The sequence below is a fragment of the Streptopelia decaocto genome (genome assembly GCF_964273445.1).
Source record: "Streptopelia decaocto genome assembly, chromosome: Z".
Lineage (NCBI taxonomy): Eukaryota > Metazoa > Chordata > Aves > Columbiformes > Columbidae > Streptopelia > Streptopelia decaocto.
This window is the reverse complement of record NC_138657.1, coordinates 47,345,308-47,362,400: the sequence shown is the minus strand read 5'-3', so window position 1 is coordinate 47,362,400 and position 17,093 is coordinate 47,345,308.

The window sequence follows — 17,093 nt, the reverse complement described above, 5'->3', positions numbered from 1 at the left end:
TGTTCATTGATGTATTTTTTCACTGTACTCATACACCATTGAACATCGACTTTGTTATATATATAGATGAATTAAACACAAATCTTGATCAGAGGCAAGTTATTTGAGTTCCTTAAAGCACTTTTCTCCTCATAGACCATGTGGATAGTATTAATTTGTAGCAGGTGAGCACCAGTTAAACCAGTGAGAATATTTTTACTGCCTCTGGTTTGATTGCTACTTCCCACATGTTTCTTCAGCTCAGCTGGGGAACAGATTTTTAATTTTATTTATCCATGACTTTGTATTTATTAATCATATATTCATCAGGTTACTAGATTGGGTAATTTGTTGCCACATCCAATAAGAGACCATTAATGCATTGTAGAGTTTTGGGTTAAGAGGATTAATTTTGCAGAAGTTAAGCAGCCTGGCAATCTAGCTTGTCCTCAGTATTTCACTATGACAGCTTAGGTGTGGCAGAGCTGAACAACTGAGTGATGCCCAATTACATCAAATAACCTCAACCTGGCACTACAAGTCCAATCATGCTCAACAGCCGGTCTGGCGTTATGTTTAATTTGCACAGTTGGATTCACTGATAGTGCAGCATAGACGAGACCATTGAACTTATGTGCTTGCACAGATTCATGTATTGTATAATACATACTATAAGTCTGAGCGTGTTCAACAAGAAATTCTCCTGACTAGATCCATAAACAATGAGGTTTATTAATGCAACAGGTTCCAATTCTTTTAGATTGCCATTGTCTGCAAAACCACACTTCAGTTGCAAAATACACTTTAGCTGTAAAAACACACATTAGTTGCAAGAAACAAGTATTGGTACCAAATATATATAAATTCTAAGATGATTATATAGCACTACTAATGTGATAAATACAAGCTTGAAGTCTAATTGTCCTGGGGTCTTACCCAAAAGCATCCCTTTGGGTGCAGAAGAACAGGCTCAGCCCATTGACTTCTCCCAGAAGTCCATTATGCTGTTCCTTTGACTTCCCAGTGATGACATCTTCCCTAACCTTCCTCTATTGTTAGGGTATTTTATACAGTTTTCTAAATTTAAGTGGAGCTTGAATGACTCTAGTCATGCTTGCCTTTGTTATCGACTGGTATAAAAACTCTTGCTTCGATTCTTAAGGTAAAAACTCAACTGCGCTTGTTCAAAAGGACTTAGTGGGTGTGATGGAGGCAGGTACCCTTGGAGATGGAGGTGTGTTTTGGTATTGATTAAAATGAGCAAAGTTTATCCATCAGACAAACTTCTGTCTTAGTAACTGGCATTTTGGACAGAGCTGAACATTTATACTTCCAAATCAACAGCAGCTGTACCATCTGGTTCCTATACCTGCCTTTTCACACAGGACCTGGCCACGATATCTTCACTTCACTCCCCTGTTACACTGGGCTTCCCCATGCATGGTCATTCAAGAACGTAGGCCAGGCTGGGCCGTGAAACATACAGAGCAAGATTCCTTCCCTGTCACGCAGCTGCTTTATATGCTGAAGATGTGGACATAACTTTATTCTTAATAAGTGTAGCCTTGACGATTGGTTTCATTAATTTGCCCCCTCAGTATTTATTCCACAACAGCATTCTGTATCATATATAAACTTTGCCTTTTTTCTGATTTTGATGGAATTTGGTGTCATCTTTCTGCTTTGGAGGTACAGCTAATACTCAAGACCTCTGCTTTGGACCTCCAAGGACCAGAGACAATGAGCAGCTCTTGTTTGATGCAGGCTGTTGAAGAGGCACCTCTGCATATGCTGAAGAGCAGCTAATCCCAGGGGTAGGGGAATGCTCTCAGTTTCTCTTCTCCTGCAGCCCCAACTCCAGCCTGTGGTGCTTGGGAACAATGCTGGCCTGTATTTTGCCTTCCTTTGGCAGCAGCTAATAGGAAAAACGCCTCTGGTGGTCATGAATGCTCAGCTGCCCAGGAGGAAGAAAAGCAGACTGGATGAGTTTGGTTTTGGCAGCAACAAAATGACACTCTGAAGGTTTGCAGCTGCACAGGGCAAACCCTTATTTGTCTACGTGCAACTCCTGCATGTTCTCTGTGTGCCTGTGGTGGCATCTGAAATGAAGACAGAGAAGCTGACTGGGATTTATTTGTGGGATGGCGTAGCTAATGTGGCATATGCTAGGAAAAAAAAAAAATCAAATGGCCTGAGCCTCCTGCTGACCTTCTTCCCCAGAGGAGGTGTTGCTGCTGTTCCTGAGATGGACTCCTCTATAGCCCATGGCTTCCTGCTCCCAGCATGTGCCCAGCAGCCCCTCTCCAAGGCACTCCACGATGCTGCTCTGCCTCTGCCATGCAGTGGGAGGGGGTAGGGCTCAGCACGCATGCCCCTGTGAGGATTGGAGGCTTGCTGTCCTGGGAATCCTAGAGGAGGGATGTCAGGAGCAAGATCTCAGTGGCAATGGCCCTGGTGTCCCTCCAGAGACATCTGCTCAGTGACCACATCTCTGCTCTGTGAGGACCATGCTTTTGTGGTGTGGAGGGAGGTGTGATGGGATGAGGTGGAGCAGGGCTGTGCAGGTTGTGGGACAGAAGCCGTAGGCTTCTGCTCTCCACAGGTGTGGCAAAAACAACCCCAGAAAGATCACTTTAACTATCAGACTTGCTTCTTTTCAGCTCAGAAGTTCAAGGCCCCCTGTAAATGGGGCACTCTACAGCCTCTTCTTGCTGACCCAGGTCACTCCTGGTGAGCACTGGTGAGCAAGCACCAGCCAGCCACAGCACCAGTTCTGGTGGTTCAAATCTGACAAGTTATCCCCTGGGTGACATTAGCAGGACAATGTCCTAGATCCAAGTCCAGACTGCCAGCAGCCACTGAAAACCCTAGGCTCCCTTTTGCTGGCCGTTTTGGGCTGACTCCTGCCTCAGGGTTTACCTGTGTGCCCAGTAAAAGGCTGCAGCAAACCAAAGATTTGATTCAACAGCTGATGCCTACTTGTGAGAGCACACACACAGGTCAGTGGCTGGAGGGAAAGAGCTGTTTGGACAGCAGTCCCACCAGTGTGACACGATGAAGGATGCTGTGGAGGTCATGCCCATGGAGCATCTGTACTCTCACCCAAAATCATAAATACGTGAGCATGGGATGAAAGCTCCAAGCCACTGAAGTGCTACTGACTGCCCTATTAAAGCCAATATCAAATGAACACGCAAACCCATGCCCAGGCTGCGCAGAGGGAAGTGCTGGCAGGGGTCATGCCTGTGCAGCTGGAAGCAGGCACAAGAGTAGTCAGTACTGTAGCCCATCCTCCTACATATCTCTAGGGAGAAGACTCAGGTTTGGTTCTCTGAGCAATGTTATCACCATGATAAGCGGAAGAAAGAAGAGAAGCAACTTTCCAAGACAGCAGATGACACATTTCCTTGTTTTTTATTATTTTCATGTTAAACACAACTTTGAAATAGTCTAGGGATATATTTACCACACTATGAGAATACAGGATGGCTTTACATAACTGCAACTTTAAAACACACTCCTGAGAAATCTTAAAAGTTATGTACCAGCAGTACCCTGCTTTCTTCACTTTTCAGAAGTGTTCAATGTAAAAGTTCTATGTATTTTTTCCTGGTGAATCAAAGCAACAGGATCTCTTGACAAGTCACTTTGGCAGTGTTCTTGTCAACAGTTATCTCTCTTGGGTGGCCTAGGAAGGATGTCCTGAGGGAAGGCAGTTGACTGGAAGTTGCTGTTTCTGCTTCTTGGCCAAGGAAACATGTCAACATGTTCCTGTAGACACAAAGTAGGAGAGGTGCATAAGTTTGGAGCCTCCACTGTCCAGTGAGATGATGAGATGTGGTTCCTCCATGGGAGGACCTCTATTACCTGAAAAGGTACTTTGTGTTTTCTTACACATAGGTGAGATATTGAACCAAACAGATACTGAAGGTTTGTATGTGAAAAAACATTCCCCATTGAGTAATCAGATGGCTGCTTGTTTGCAGGCCCCTAGAGAACAGATGCTCTGTGTGCATGGCCTGTGAGCACACAGGCTGATAGCAAGACATGCGAACATACAGGTAGTAAACTGCTATGTGGGATGCATTTATTTATCTGCAAACAGGATCCTGAATGACACAGACTCCCCTTCTTAAAGCTGGAAACAGACTTGTCCTGTTGAGTGGAGCTCCTATTTGACACAAAGGATTATCATTATTCACAGGTTCTTCTTTTCTTGCAGCCTTTCTGACATTGATAATGAAAGATACAGGCATGTATACTAAGATGCAAATCTCTATAGAAGGCAATTGAGGCAATGCCTCGGAAGTCTGCTCAAATACTATTCTAAGGAACGGAAAAAAAAAAAAAAAATCACTCTTTTCCAGATAATTGCTTTTATACAGGAGGTAGGGCAAGATAGTTCATAGGTGTATAAAATAATGTATAGGAAAGGATTATATTTGTCTGTGACAAACAGTCTTATCACGCAACTCACGCTCCTCTCTCTCACACACATACTGAATGAATGAACACTGTCTTAGAGAGGACGTGAGATCTGACTTCTTACAAGCAATTCCTTATTTTTCCAATGTGGAAGAAGATACAAAATATTGCATTTTTCTTTGGTACAAGACTTTCTTCCATCTTCTCTGAGTGAGTGTGATTTGATGCTTTTCTCTTCTTGACAACCTTCATTCTGTTCTCTTTCCTGGTGTCTGTGCTGCCCAGAGAGGGCAGTAATCAAGCACAGACACCTCATGCCTAGCCTTCTATTAGGTCACAAGGGGATTTAATTTAAGGGATCATTGGCACAGAAACCTCTGTCTTACTGTAATTACTGCTCAACACTCTTAGCGTGCTGCCAATTTGTTCTCACTGAAAAATGAAATGTAGGAACTCCTCCCCTCCCCTCCCCTCCCCTCCCCTCCCCTCCCCTCCCCTCCCCTCCCCTCCCTCCCCTCCCCTCCCCTCCCTCCTCCCCTCCCCTCCCCTCCCCTCCCCTCCCCTCCCCTCCCCTCCCCTCCCCTCCCCTCCCCTCCCTTCCCCTCCCCTCCCCTCCCCTCCTCTCCCCTCCCCTCCCCAGTGAGGAGCTGGATGGGGCTATAATGGTCAGAGAGCAAAAGGGAGGAATCCTGCTGCCTGATCTGTGCTTAAGCCTGAATGGACTAATGCTGTCTTAACCTTGAGTATGAAAGAAGGAAAAGCTGTGGGTCAGATTGAGACCTAGTTGTGGGAGACCTTGACAGGTTTCTCAGAGCACGAGTAACTCAGAGAGCACCAAGCCCACAGGGATGGTGTTCAGCTGGTGTCACATCTGTTTGCTTTGGGCAGGTGAAAACACCTGCGGTCCTACTGGTGATCCTGCCCTTTTCTCCTGGGCCAGGAGGCCACAGAGCAAACAGCATTTTAAGGGGAAGAAGATCAAAAGAGAGGTGGGGAGGCACAGGTAACAGGAGTGGTGGGGTTCCACCAGGCAGATGCTGCTCTCTATGCAGGTACCACGGCTCTCAACATCTCAGCCTGATCCCGTGCCAGCGGTCCTCTGTAACCTCGTCAAGGACACTGAAGTCCAGATTAATTTCAAGGCCAATTCAGTTGCCTAAATTCCCTGGAGGGTAGAAGCCTTGGCTGCACTTTCACACTACAGCTACTGAAAGCGGCAGGACCCCTCCTGCCCTGCTCTTTCTTGGGAGCTTTGCTCAGGTCTGCAAGTGGCATGGGCAGAATTTAAAACCCCAGTTCCTCCAACTTCTCTGCACAAAGAGAGGATTCTCCTGTAAGTTCAGATAAACCTGTGCAAACAGCAATTAAAGAAATCATCAGGAACCAGAAAAAGGCTGGCTGTTCAGCTTTCCGTGGGCACTGTGGCTCTATCACCTCCACAGAAGAGCCAGCGTCGGCTTCATGGTGCTGCTGGCAGCCTGGCAGCCCCTGTCTGTAACCTTCACTGCTTTCGGCTGGGGTGAGAACACAGTTCACACAGGGGACAGACGAGCTTCACCTCTGCCATTCCTATGCCAGGATCTTCAGCAAAGCACCACCCTTTGCAGCACAGAAACTGCAACAAGGGCTGGAGCCCCCTGGATGGACTTCTCAATTGGCAGCGGCTGCTGGGTCTCCATGGGGAGCGCCTGACAAGTGCTCAGCATTGAGTTCATCAGCAACAAGTGCTGGGAAGTATGGAACTCCAACATCAGCTTTTCTGTCAGCATTTCTTTCTTCTTTCACTAGCACAAGTAATAATTTCCTCCAGTCAAACGATTTTGTTATTTAAAAAATGCAAGGATTTTTTTTTAAATATTGTCCTGTGTTTTTTTCTTTCTCTGACCTTTTTTTTTTTCTTTTTAAAGAATGGAGAAAACAGATGTTAGTCACATCAATAAATAGTTTTTCAATGTGTGTGTGTTTGTTGGAATAAGCAGTAAAAACTCCAGACAAACCATTCTCGGCAAAGAGCAGTCAAAGTGTTAGAGGTTGAGCACAGGACTAAGAGACTCCAAGTCAGGTAATGAACTGTGTGACCTCTCTGCTGAAATCAGAGCCCACAAGCAGGGCTTCAGGTGTTTGCAGCAGTCATGAGACTACCTGAGGCTGTCTTTGGTGTGTCTGTGATACTGTACACTTGGCGAGACAGATTAATCCATCCACATCTAGAACTTGCTGCACAATAGATTTGATGTTACATATGGAATAATCTTTGGAGTGATAACTTGCAGTGAACATGTTTTGGAAAAGTTAAGTGCTGCTGCGAATGGCTCAGCAGGGACTATTATACAACTGACAAAATTCTCTGAATGGATCTTGGCCTGTGTTTCAGTCTTACACCTCCTTTGACAATGCTCTTAACCGCATAAATTACAATTCTGTGATACCTGTGAGACCACTGAATAACCTGCTTACCCAGGAGAAGACTGTTTTTCTTTGCTTTGCGGGCTGTTAATGCACTGTAAGAGGGTATTCCTGGCTTCGCAAAACAATTTTTCAGGAGTCTATGTAGAGGCAACAGTGAGAGATATGTAGGGAGGAAAGGATGAAACAGAAACCAGAGCACTTGTCATGGTGAAAAATGGTGGAGACAAACCATGTTTAGAATAAAGCAGAAGTGATATTTCTTGCTCTTGTTTTATAAAGGAAGGGAAACTCTTCTTTTGACAAAACTAAGTTCTCTGTCAAGGCATGTTAATTAAGTACTGCTGAATGCATGATGTATATGAAGGCACACCTGGCACTGTGGCTACTCAGAGGTACAAAATACTGCCAAACTCAACCCTAGGTATGTCTGGCTTTATCTTGTGAGCTTTGCTAGGTGTGTGTTGTTTCCCATGAACAACGCACAGCTCTGCACCTCTTGTAGCTGATAACAAAAAATATTAATAAAAATGGAATGCTAGTCATCTCAATGAAAAAAACAATATACTACAAAAATCACTCTATGAAATATGATGTTACTTTGAGAAGCAGGAATTTCAAGGTTACTTAATTTTTGTTATACTTGAGATTCTTCTATATAGAAAATACTTCCTAGTGTGGTTTGTTATTTCAAGAAACACTTCCTTGGCTTATTTTGACTGAACTTTGTTTGCCACATTCTTTAAGGGAAAAAATAAGACAATTCTATTTGAGAGAATACTGCGGGACAGTGTGTTTGTCTTCAAGGCAAGTCTTCTGAGCTCAAGCTGGAAAAGGAGGAGACCCACATAAATGGCCTTGTTTTAAATTACTTGCATGCTTTGCACTTCAGATATCCTAGTTCTTAAGCATGTTTGAACAGATTTAAGACATCTTCAACGTCCCTTTCTTAAGCATATTTGAACAGATTTAAGACAGATCTTCAACGTTCCATTTGCCTCTTCTATGTGATAGGACTAAATGACTGAAATCGGGCTATTCCAAATGTAAGGACAGTCAGCTCTGAGGAAAACAATTTGTTCCTTGCTGAAGAGAAAAGGCAGCTAGAGAGGCTTGGTGTTTGGATCAGCATCAATGCCATGCTTGTGGGAGGCAGCTGACATGATAGCTGTGCCATTGCTTGCATGCAGCATGATTTTGTGTACGATGTCTTGTGTTCTGCCTCTGTTCCCTGTTCTGCAAATGAGGAGAATAACAGCTATGTAACTTTGGCTTAAAAATTGAGGGTGAGAGTCAGTTTTGGACATACCATGCATATCGTGTACCCTTGTGCCACAGGAAAGCAGATTTGCAGACCTGGGCGGGGGGGCTGCTGTGTGTCTGAAGCCCTTGAAAAATTCTCTCAGTGCACCCAGTTATGGTGCCTGGGATGGCAGAATGTCCTGAGCAGGGTGCAGGTGTTCTCAGTTCACCACCTCCAATGTCCCTGATGCTGCAAGTGATGCCTATCAACAACAGGCAGCTGCCCACAGGCAGAGGGGCACTGCTGGCTCCAGCTCTGGGTCACCATGACTGAGGGCCAGACCTCTGGTCCCTCTAGCCCCTCTGCACCCCTTGCCATGGTGGGGTGGCCAGAGCCACATGAGCTCCTTGATGAGAGCCACAAGCACCTCAAGTGTGAGAGGAACATTTTGGCTGCCAGAGGCTTTCACAGTTCTTCAGCCAGTGCTGATTCATTTAAGTGCTGCTGAGAGTATTTTTTACCCTTTTTATTTTTCCCACCGGTGTAAATGTGCTTTTTTCCTGGGATGTTTAAAGTGGTACATGTAGGACAACCTGTCTGTAGTATACAGTCTATAAACCATATCGATGTCAGGATTATGCAAAGACAGAAGAAGTCTAAGAGAAACAAGAGAAGATGTGGTTTGTCCTGGGCTGTTACACAGATAAGTGATTCCAAAAAGGGAAACCAGTTCTCAGGCTCGGATCAAACCTCAGCAAGCCGGAGACTACTCTTCTTGAGCTACCAAGCTGCTGCGTTGTTGTTGCCAATTATTTCTTCTGTCTCCATAACACCATTCCTTCTGGCTGCTTGCAGGAGACACCTGTTGCTCTGCTGGTGAGAAGCCCATACTTGCAGGTAATACCCTACTGTGCAGGTCTCAGGCAATGTTTGAGGGTTAGAGACCCCAGGGTCATTTATGCTTTAGTGTTGTTCTCTTTCAGTAGCTAGTTCAGAAAAAAGAGTGTGCCTGCGATGTGTTACTGCAGCTTGTACTGCTGCATACTGCCTGCAAGAACCACATGGGCAGATACCTTGTACTCTAGGTGCCTACAAATAAAACATGCAGTCTCATTTTCAAGCAAAAACGTGTGCCTTGTCACTACTGGTCACTGCCTGTCCTCCTGCCGGTCTCAAAGGGATGGTCGGTGTGCTGCCCTGACAGCTGACAACTGCCTGGCCGTTGAGCGAGGCTCTGCCTGGGAGCTGCAGACTCCAGCCAAATGAAACTCCTGTTACTTGTCTTAGGCTGCATTTGCTGCCAGTTCCAGCTCTGATGTATTTCTCCAGGGCATGCTTCATGCTACGTGTGGAGTTCCCTGAGTCCTGCAGCAGAATGCAGTACTTAAAAGGGTACATGGGGGTACTCTGGTAAAGGGAGGAAATTTGCATCCTGTGCTAAGAAAACCATATCTCATCCAGCTGTGATCTGCCCCTGCTCTCACACTCGTGGATGCAAAAGCTGGAAAAGCAAGTGAGGTGACCCAACTCTGTCTTTGGTATAGTAAGAGAAAAACAGCTCAGGAGTTGTGAGCACACTGCTGGCTGAGCAAGACTGCACTACAAAATGGATATTTGGAATTATGTCTAAAGCTGAATTACTGCTCTCTGGGAGATGCTAAAATGCTGTTGCCATGACTATCATGTCTGGAGGGAGACTCGCCTGTATCTTGGAGCACTCTGAAGCTGCAGCCTCTGTGCTGTTTCCTCCCACTGCAAGTCCCAAATGTCACCCTGACACCACCTCCTCCCTTGATACTTCTCTCCTGGCAGCAGTGAGCAATGGGACAGAGACAGGGAGAGACCTCACGGATGCTGAGCACTGTTCTGGACTTGGGTGAAAGGGTCCTGGGTGGGGGAGGGCTGTCATGGTCCCCTGGTCTACAACAGTGTTTGAATCAGGCACCTTATCAATAGCTGGGAATTGGACATACCTGAACAGGTGGGGGAGGCGAGTGGTAAGACTGAGGGCTGGGACAGCAAGGCAGCACACTGGAGAAATGCTCTCTGGCATCAGTCAGAGCCCCTTGTCCCCACAGCAGGTTAGGTGCTTGAAGATCTCTCTGTGCTTTGCTACATTCAGCTGTTAAACAAGAACAGCAATACTTATGTCACAGAAGGCTATGTGTATTTTATTTACAAATTCTTGCGATAAAAGGGGTTGCACAATGGGCAGCAGAGCTGGCACATTTTGTAAGCCTAGTGGTGTATTTGGCTTTCTTTGCAATAGGTTATTCATGATTTTAAATTTTCCTTTGCTCTGCCTGAAGGCCTATAAAGACTTGTGTAAAAAAATGCCGAGACTTATTAACTGGAATAAGCCATTTTCTGGGTTTTGTGCTTTGTTTTTTTTGTTGTTGTGTTTTGTTGTTGTAGTTTTGTTTGTTTGTTTGGGGTTTGTTTGGGGTTTTTTTGTTGTTTTGTTGCTTTTTTGTTGTTGTTTTTTGTTTTTCTCTTAGAAGTACAATCTTATTAGAAACTTTCTGGCAGTTGTCTCAGATGTTTCCCAATCAATTCAACCTGTGGAAAATATGAAGCTTTGTGGCTGCCACCTCACCCTGCACTGCATTCATCCCTTAGAGAAAGGGCAGGGTAAAAGCAGCAGCTCTTCCTTCTCAGAAAACCACCAGTATCTCATTTGGCATAATCACTAAAAAGGGAAAAACACCTCCAAAACCAAAACTGAGGTAAGGCACCTTACTGAATTTCAGTGCTGAGGATGGTTTCGCTCTTCTCCTTGGCTGAAAACCACAGTTGAGGGGTACCCAAGGAAAGGACAGGGCCTGAGTACCCAAGGTACCAGTGGAATAAATCCAGGAGATATATCAATCTTAAATATGCTAAGGCAATCTGTGGACAATGGTTTTAATAAGCTCAGTGCAGTTAGCGTTAAAAACCAAGCAAACAGCTCCAGTCTGCTGTCAGTGAACCTTCTGAGGCGTGTGCATGAGAAGCCCTAGTAAAGTGTGCTGTAGTAATCCAGCCTGCAGAAGACAATGGAGTAGATGTTCATGTGCTGCAGCAGTGGAACTGACAGCCTAGATATGGAGGCAATTGGTTATACGGGTGTCTGTGGCAAACTTACTTAGAAATGTGAAACCTCACTGTTAAAGGCAAATGCTGAAGAGCTTGTGGTGTTTCCTCAGGCAGTCAGGCATCTGGAGGGGATGCCCAAGGAACAGCTGTGGCCAACAGCATCTCCACAAGGAGAAAAGCCACTACTGAAATTATATTGATCTTTCCTATCAGAAAACCATGAGACAGACAGGCAAAGAAAGCCCTGTGCAAGGGAACTGAGAAACTCAATATCTGAGTCTTTCATCCTTTATAGAAACCATCACAAACCTCTGCCTCCTAACCTAGAATTAAGCCAGGTTTGGAAATAGTTTTCCTGTTAGTCCATGCCCCCTGATTCTTCAGGGTTAATCTAGAGTCAGCAATCATAGGCAGATTAACAGAAGAGTCCCTAGTCATGATTTAATATGGAGCTACTCCCAGAGATCTTTTAGCTAAGAGGCCACACACTTTTCTCTGACCAACTGCTTATGGAAATCATTGGAAAGCAGAAAATGAGAGCAGAACTCTCCAAAGCATACAGGCGTGTGTCTGCATGTGTGTGTATGCGCACACACACCCCCACGTGGCCAGAAAACACTGGGAACTGGGATTCTTTGCTACCGACAGAAAGGTTTCAGGATATATATCTATATGGCAATGTAAAGGTCACGGCTAGTCTGGACTGCTCAATGCCTCTGCAGACTTTCAATGACAGTCACAGCTGCAGATGACTAAAATGCAGGGACACTTATAGCACTTTCATCTGAAGCCAAGGACTGAAATACCACCGGCATGCTCCCAGCCCCTCTGCAGCTTATGCAGGAGCTATAGCGTGCAGCACATTGCAATCCAGGTGGTTGCCTGGCACTCGTACTCTGTTTTGTTTGCTCTCTGCTTGTGCTGCCTGGTGATTATGGTAAATGGAGTATTTATCTGATTACTCTCAGTCCTCCCCCGCCTCCTGCCACTGATATATATTTGAGGAAAAGTAGCTTTCCCACAAAGACCTTTGCTTCCAACCATTTTGGTCCCCCTGGAACCTTTTGAGCTTTCCACTAGCTAGAGTGCTCCCTGGCTGATCACAGCTCCATAGGTTTTCTCTGCAGTGAATTAGCAGAGGGGTCTCTACAAATGCCTGCGAATTAAATATGCATATTCCCAAGTATCATGACTAGCCTAGTAAGTTTCATTGTAGGTGAAATGTCTGTTTGGAAAGTAGAGGATGTTATGTATTTTTTATTCCACCCACAGTAGCAATCTTGTGAATTCAGTAGCTAAAATTCTGTATACCTTTTTCAACACTGTCAGGACTGTCCTTTCCTTTGCCTGGGAGTAAAGCAAGGAAAATAATGGGGAGATAATAGGTATATGGTAAAAAAATTCAGCAAAGAGACTGTGAGCAGCCTATTCTGTAAGGTTTACATCTATAACATACCAGAATGGATATAGCCTGCAGGATGGGAGAGGCTTCTTGTGTCACAGGGGCACAACTTGAAGTTTAACAGAACAAGGGATTAGTCCAACCGATTGATTGTAAGCAAAGTCACAGTACATGCCCAGCATACCTCTGGGAGAGGATGGCAGAGTATGGTTCAAGCCCAGCATGGTCAGTAACATGAACATGACTGGCTCTACCTGATCATGGCACGGTTAAAGTACAGTGAGCTAATTTTTAACCATAAGCTAATTTTTGATGCATTTGTTAACCATAGCTTAGCCAACTTAAACAACTGTACTGATTTAAGTCAACTGACTTGACTTAAAACAACTGTACTGATGAATCTGAGATTATTTTTTAAGTTGCAAATGTTGCTTTGGCAGAAAATCTTACTCTGACAGTTGCTTTTGTTACATTTAAATTCTGCCATGTTCAATTTACAAGTTTTACTGCTCAAGATATGTTATGCAGCCTAGGGCAGCCCTTCCCAGAATGACAGGTTATTGTTATTGAAAAGGCAACGTATGATCTTACACTGGCTAGCAGGAATGTCTTTGGATGTATGAATTCAGATGTGCAGGTCTTTAACAATGCACACTAGGAAATGCCAGATGAAGAAAATTTGGTTTGTTTTCTCAGAGGGAGATTCAGCTTTCACAAGCTTGGCAAATACTGAACTAAAATCTCGGTCCACACCTGCCACTGCTTTTAACAAAAGAGATGATTCCCAGTGTACTCTGTAAGTTAAGTGCGGAAAGACAAGGAAAGCTCACAGGGGTTCAGCAAGCCCACCAGAACTGTTGAGTTCCTGCAGACTCACATCTCCAGCCAGCTTGTCACCTCTCTTAAAATTTTAACACAAGTCTGCACCAAGTTTGTCCACTTGCACAACAACTAATGAATTCAGCCTCCACAGTTTTGCTGACAGGACGATACAAGCAAGAGTTGCCCATCAAAGAAGAAACTTGTCATCTGGCTTGCCCACAGTGGACTCGCGAAAGAAAGGCTGGGGTTCTGGATCAAAGGGGGAACATCTGGATCACTAATGTCACCTCAGGTAAGCAATGACCCTTTAGGAGGCTTAGCCTATAGATGCGACTACCTCATGCATGCAGTCTCCCCAAGCCGAGTGTGTGTCCAAGGTCCATGATGCTTGTTGTCCTGAGGGACAGAGAGATGTTTGGCGATGCAGCACACACAGACATTGCTTGGGCTCAGACGGGGTAAGGAGGTGCTGCTGGTGCCTTTAGCCCTTGCCCTGGCCCCGGGGTGCAGGTGTGCATCCCCTGGCTATCTTGTGTGGTGTAGGGGTCTCCCACTGCTGCAGACAGTGTCACAAACCTTGGGCGCAGATGTTTCCAGATTGAGTGTCTCTGTCAGTCCTCGTGAAGCTCTTCTGCCTCATGTGAAAATGCATGAACATTCACAGGTAAGAGCAAGTGCCAGCAACTGCATGTAGCATCACTGCAGGCATCTGTGCCACTGTTGGGGCTGCCAGAGAGGTGGGCAAGGACTAGCACCCAGGAAGGAGGCTTTCCTAAGGTCAGTTTGGCAGTGTATGGCAGGAGTTTGTGATCACCATGTCCTCGTCTGGTGGTCAGGGTACCTCAGGGAAGACCTGGGATTCTGACTGTGCTTTAATAGTATTTCAGTTTATTGAAGAATTTGGCCTTACCTCATATGCTGGCATTTGCTCACAGATGCCTTAGGCATCTCTCTGCTCAGCTTGTTGTTTACCCTGGCTCTCCTTCCTGGGAGCCTCCTTCCTCATCCTTTACCCTGTATTCCCTCCTGACCTACCTCTCAGCCAGCTCTGTGTAGGAGACTGAGTGCCAGTTTAGGTAAGCCAAAAGCTACACACATCACACAGAGGAGCTGGAGTGCATGTCCACCTTGCAAAATGCAACACGGAGTTTTCTGAGTTAGCTTATGGCCTGGGGGAAGTATAGTCATGCTGGGGATATTGCCTGGTGGATGATGAAAAGTGGGATAAAGAATTTGAGGAAATCACCGTGTTCATGTAGGTATATTGCTTCTAGTGCCAAAGCTAATGACAGAGATATGGCTGAGGCTTCTTTTTGCTGTACGGGTGTGTACTACCTGCCTCAAGGGGAAAGCAAGCACTGCACCGTCCTCTTCTGTCTTTTGGGACATACAGATAAAGAACCAAGGCATGAAACTACATAATACAGCACTTTTCAACTGGATCTCTTGCTGAAAAGAGAATTTGGCTCCCAAAATGTTATCAATGGAAGTTCTGAAAACCCTCCAGCTAGTTCAGATGAAGCACTCTATCAAGCATTGTCTGGTGACCTGTGAGTTTTTTATTATGGTATTACTATTTGTACACAAAATCACAGAATCAGAGAAAGGTTGGGGTTGGAAGGGACCTCCGGAGATCATTTAGGTCAACCCACCTGCTAAAGCAGGTTCACCTAGAGCAAATCACACAGGAATGTGTCCAGGCAGGTTTTGAACGGAGAACGGTGAACATCTCATCTTCAGTTGGGAACTGACGCTGTGGATGCAACAGTAAAACACTGGTCTAATGAGACACAGCGCCACAGACACATGACCCAGGCACTGAGGGAGGACCACTCAACACCAAACTATAGGTGTCTGCAAGGTGGGTAGCGCATTAGTCCCTTGTGTATTTGACAAATCCCTTCTGCTGTTTCCTGTGAATAGCTGTGAGCATAAGAATATCCTGAGGTGAGAACGAAGTAATCTCAGCACGTTATTTTTCCACTCTCCATTCAGAACTTTCAAAATCAGAGTGTATTTTGGGGAAGAAAACTGCAAAGTTGATCAAGCAGGGCTAACTGGTCTTTTCAGTGGCATGGGCTGTGTTTGGGGGCACCATCTAAAATCCCAGTCTCACAACAATGCATCTGTTCGCTGTGGGTGTGGGGCCATTATTCCCACATCCACCATGGACCCACAAGAGAGGAGGAGGTAAGGCAGGTGAAATTGTTCCCAGCACGCTGTCCCCACACAAGATCGACTGGAAACGGATGTTTAAAGATGAAACCTTAAAGAACCTGCTCAGACCTCCATAAGTCCACTTGTGTGCGGAGAATGGCCTCTATAAAATATAAATATGATTAAATAATTGTTGAAGACATATGTATAATGAGGTGTGAAAGAGAAGTATGGCAGCAAAGCACTTGGACAAATATAACTCCTGTAAAATTTTATTTAATAATTTATTTCTCTGCTTAATTCATAGATGCCCACATCTAGGGACTGAAAGGTAGATTTCTGAAATATCAGGGCAGATCTATTATTTGCCATAGGAGACAGAGATTTTAATTTAAAGAAGAAACACGGTGGTCCAATAGGTGGTGCCAAAACTCGCCGTGCCTTGCAGCTGTGTGCCAGGGTTCACCTTCTGCCTCGGTCTAGGCAGGAGGTCTCTGCAGAAGTGGTTCCCACTCCCCGCTACCTTGCCTGCTCAGTTTTTGTCCCATGGACCCTGCCCCAGGACCTTGGCCTAATTTGGAGCCAGGAGGGAGTGGGGACACACCCGTGTTTGCCATCTGTAGAAGTGCGGTGGCATCCACCACTTCACAAGCAACTGTGAAGCTCTGCAGGTTGCAGGTCCACCAGTGCTGACCGCGTTGCAGACAGCCCACCCTAAAAGCTCCAGGGACTGAAGTGGAGCGTTCTGTCAGGTTACCATCTCCATGTTTTCTCCAGTACAGAACTGTTCCCTTCATTTTCTTCCCAATTGCTGTTGACTAAAGCTTGTAGAACTCTTCAGATAACTCCTCTGTTCCACACGTCTCTTGAAAAAGTTCTCTATTCTTCTTTCCCTCACTTAATTCTAATTTAGCATTTACACACAGTTATATCTTTTAAACTATCTCCATCAATTAGTCCTGCCAGCTCCTTAATAATTTTGATTGCTCTTCTCTAAACCCCCATCAGTTTGTTTTCATCCTTCTGGTTCTGCGGTTTGTAGACAAAATAACCAGTAGCCTAGGTACCGTATGCCAGCACCAGGTATTAAGGGATGAATTGCACTCTTTCCTCTTGTTGGTTCTTTTGTGTATGTTGAGGGGTTTTTGTGGATTTTGTTTTTGTTTGTTTATTGTGGGTTTTTTTTGTTTGTTTTGATGTTTTTTGGGAGGGTGGGTCAGCAGGGATATGAGTGGGCTACTCAATCATCCAAATTACTGCCTGTTAATGACCATGGGTCTCCTCCAAGTTTGTTGCTGCGCATGGTGTCCTTCCTTTTTGAGGCTTGCACGTAGTACATGTGGTAGTGACAGAAGTTACCTTGCTTAGGTGCAGCGTTTCAGGATCTTTCTCCTTTTTTATTATTACAGAAGCAAAATAAACATGATATGCTAAGCCATACAATATCAGCAAAAGCACATTTTATGCCAAAAGGTGATGTCGTCCAGAGCCAGAGCACCCTCTGCGCTGCAAAAATCAGTCATTTCACCCGCAATTTGTTAATTAACGATGCATATACAGATATGTTATATTCTGCCCCACGGA